The sequence below is a fragment of the Lepus europaeus genome, chromosome Y, assembly GCF_033115175.1.
Source record: "Lepus europaeus isolate LE1 chromosome Y, mLepTim1.pri, whole genome shotgun sequence".
NCBI classification, from domain to species: domain Eukaryota; kingdom Metazoa; phylum Chordata; class Mammalia; order Lagomorpha; family Leporidae; genus Lepus; species Lepus europaeus.
Window position 1 is genome coordinate 8341824 of NC_084851.1, and position 4136 is coordinate 8345959.

Consider the following 4136-nt stretch of genomic DNA (forward strand, 5'->3'; position numbering starts at 1 on the left):
CAAGGACTTTATAGTTTCTTGGAGGCAAATAGGTAGTTCAAAGAATTACATAATATCTAAAACGAACAAAAATATCAGAAATGTATGCAATATTGAGCTTTTAAATACAATGATATGGCATTGTTTACAATGTCAAGGCAGACAATTAAATGCATTTTCATGTGATAAAACAAGAAAATCATTAAGACCTAAGTTTTAAAGATTCACATGGTAAAGGTAGTTAATGCTAAAACTTAACACCATTGTTTTTCAAGTATTTCATACTTAGAAATATTATTGCCAACATTTGTTCTATAGTCAAAGCCATGATTCCAGGTGGGTGCATCATTCACATCTCAGCATGCTGGGATTCAGTGTCTCACTGAGTTTATGAATGAGAATGGCTAATTCTTCAGTTGCTTGGCTCCTGTCTTCCAAAAGTTCATAACGCAGGCTTGAGATTTCTTGCTTGATTTCTTTCAATTCACCTTCATTAACTTCATCATTTTCTTTGTCTACTTGTGCTTTCAAAACATATCATTTTATAAATCTTTTCATTATCTACTGATAACGTGTTGGCTGGTTGAGAATGCTGTTAAAACTGTATGATTCAAAAACTCTTGAGTTAGACTGAGTGAAGAGGTTTAACCTGGATTTGGAGTTACTTATTCCCATCTCTAGATCCTTCTGTAGCCTTCTCCTTCTGCATTTAGAAAAGTTAATGATTCGCATGATGAAATAAACAAATGATTTTAGACTAGGAAGTAGACTTAAAGGTGGAGGTAATGTTTTTCCATCATCAAAATAAGACAACCAAAATTTTGAACGGGCAAACTTCCATTGTATGTCACTGTCATCCTCAATTTCTTGATAGGAGCTATTAATCATAGCAATTAGCATGTTGAGTAAAACAACCACCATAGTTACATTGTATATTCCATAAAGAACATATCCAATACACTCTATGAATTTGTGATTGTATTTGAGCACAACAGAAGTCACTTCAGACAGCCCAAATATTGACCATAACAATGTCTTAAACACAGTGGTAAAAGCAGGATTTGCTTTAGCCCCAAGGTAGCAAGAATTAAGTATGAACATGCCAATCATAAAAGCCAGAAACACCATAATAAAGAGGATCATGAACTTGAATATGTCCTCTACAGCCCTTCCAAGAGAGAGATCTGTAAGGGGCCAAAGCTCTCATTTGCAGGGAGGATGTATGCGATCTGAGAGAAGCTGAGCACAACAGCTATGGCATAAAGGCCTTCAGAAATGATCTGAGGGTCAGAAGGGAACCATTTATCTCTAGCATAGGTGAAATACCGTATCTCTGGTGGGAGGGTAACTTCACTGAGCTCGCTCTCCTGGACGTAGCTGTCCACATACTGCTGTGCTTTTGTCGCCTGAAGGAAAGCTAGAAACCTGGCTGTGAATGCAGCAATGAAGATGGAGAGCATCCCAAAGTCAAGCACATGCCACAACTGCAAAATGTATTCCCTCAGTCCTTCCAGCCACAGCTCTTTGCACTCAGACCACATCATCCCAAGAACCCAGACTACAATGAGCATTTCAGTCCATGTGAATTGGGTGGTTTTCACCCTGAAGATCTGTTTGGGGTAGTCAATGACGGTAATATTTGGCAGCATGGTGATGCCTTCAAACCTGTCTGAGGCATTGAACACAAGCAGGCCCAGGAAGATGATGAAAGAAGCAGCATGTGCCACAAATTTCATAGAAGGGCTTCACAGAATTTTCCCCAGCCTGCTGCAAGTTGCAATCCAGTAGCTGATGGCGAGGAACGGGAGGCCCAAGGCTACAACCAGCACAACCACTTGATGGCCACGGTCTGCTCCCAGAGGCCGGACAGGTTCTCATACCAGATGGTCGGAAGCTGCTGCTGGCAGTTGGGGTGAGCCACAAACTTTCTGACTTCATACTTAATGGCAAGTTTGACACGACTCAATGAAGCTTTATGCCTGTGCACCTCCAGAGGTTCTGCCAATTCCAGATCTCCATTCAGAATGGCTTCAATCTCTTCTGAGTCTCGGCAGAGATCCAGCACGCCCACCACAAAGTCTTTGCATTGCATGGAGAGCTTCCAGTAGTCATTCTTGAACTCCTTCTCGATATTGGCCAGTTTGGCCAGCTCCTTGCTGAGCTCCAGGGCCATGAGCACCGGGTCCTCGCTGGACAAGGACATGTAGGCCAGGCTGGCCAGCCCCTTGTAGGCGTTGATCCTTGAGCACGAGTGGCTGAAGGAGTCATGCCTCTGCTGCTCGGTGCAGTCCCCGCACTTGCAGAAGCAGTCATGCGGCCGCTCGATTTTGGCGCCCTTGAGCAGCAGCATGTGCACCACCTCGTACTTCTGGCAGTGCGCCGCCAGGATGATGGGCGTGATGTCGGGCGAGAAGCACGTGCTGTCCTCGTCGTACGCCTAAAAGTCGTCGTCCTGCAGCTCCTGCTCGCAGGGGCTCAGCATCAGGTGCTTGCTGGCCGCGAAGCCGGGGTGGTTGAGGATGGCCTCTATGATGTGCATGTAGCCCTTGCTGATGGCGAGCAGCAGGGCGTCGCCGATGCGCGCCAGGTTCTCCTTCTTGAGTAGCAGCTCGGTCACCTCCAGGTGCTCGTTGTCCAAGGCCAGGTGCAGCACGTTCTGGCCCATGTAGTCCACGCAGCTGGCGTTCAGCGTCTTGGACTCCTCCAGCATTTTGCGCACCACCGGGATGTTGCAATACTTGGCCGCGTTGAGGAAGCGCTCCTCCTCGGCCGTGAGGCTGATGCCACGGTCCTTAAACATGAAGGCTGGGCCCTGCACAGCCTGGCGCCGGCCCCTCTTCCGCATCACCGTCACGCGCCTCAGGGATGGGCTTCTCTCCATGGACAGGTCCGGCCCGGGGAAGAAGGGCGGCGGGCAGAAGCCATGCGGCTCGCGCCTCAAGGGCTACGAGCGCGGCTCCAGCCCCCCGTTGACGCCTCTCCATCCCCGACGACGATGCTGTGGCTCCGCGCCTTCGTCCTCGCCCTCTTCCTCCTCCTCCTCCGGAGCGGAGAAGGTCACCCTCGCTTGCTCCTTGCACTTCCTGACCTTGGTGGACATCGCGCCGGCTGTGGTCAGAGCGCGGGGATGCCGCCCGCCAGCCTCCGCCACCGCCACGGCCGCGCGGTCTCGGGGAAGCGCCCCTTCCCCACCTCCTGCGGCTCCAGGCAGCGCAGGGCGGGAAGGCAGGAGGCGAGGGCGGCGTGGCCAGCGATGGAGCAGTTAGAGGCGAGAGAGGAAGCCGAGCCGCCGCTGGCCACCATCAACCAGCGGGCGGCTGTGGCTTGGAGAAAGAACCCCTGGGCGGAGCGGGGCGCGGGCGTGGGCGCTGGGAAGGGCGCCCCGGCCCGCTCCCGGCGGAGGCGGTGCCTCCTGCGCTCCGGACTCTGACAGCATCACTCGCTAGGACAGCATCATTACTCAGGGCGAAGGAGAGCGAGGGAGGGGGAGAAGTCGCAATGCCTGTTTTGTCACAGGGTTATTTCATTATGCATAATGGTCTCTAGTTGCATCCATTTTGTTTAAAAAACAGGATTACATACTTTTAATTATAGTCTATGTACACAATGGAAGTAGTATTCCATTGTGTACATAGACTATAATTTTATTTCATGTTTCCAATTCTTTGGTTTTTATTTGATAATATGTTTTATCTATATATACTAATATTCCTTTTCAATGTGATAGCATCATTTACACCAAAACTATAAGTTGTTCTGGCAATCTTCATTTACACAAATCTTAGAGCCAATTTAAGTTACAAATTATTCACCTTTTGTTGATGATTTGTTTAAATTTTGGCTTAATTATTGGGGGAATTTGAATTTTCCTATGATATTTAAAATATTCAATTGAATACTTTTATGCACTATCCTCTTGCATTATTATTCTCAAAGAAATGATTTTTTACCTTCCCTTTATTTTTCCTTTATAAATATAATATTATTTATTTTTCAACAACTGCCTTTACAATTGGTTTTCACTCTATTATTACTCTTACCAGATTACCCATTTCTTCACAGTGATCCTTAAGTTATCATGCACACATATTTTCAGAAAAAGTCTTAAGCCCTCTGATAATTCACCCTTTTGAATAACAAATTTTTGTTTGTTCTCA

General features: G+C 47.2%; 1 pseudogene; it reads right to left on the reverse strand.

Annotated features, from left to right (window-relative positions):
* Positions 1–324: 324 nt before the first annotated feature.
* On the reverse strand, positions 325–3079 carry LOC133754218 (short transient receptor potential channel 3-like; annotated as a pseudogene).
* Between the last annotated feature and the right edge of the window lie 1057 nt (positions 3080–4136).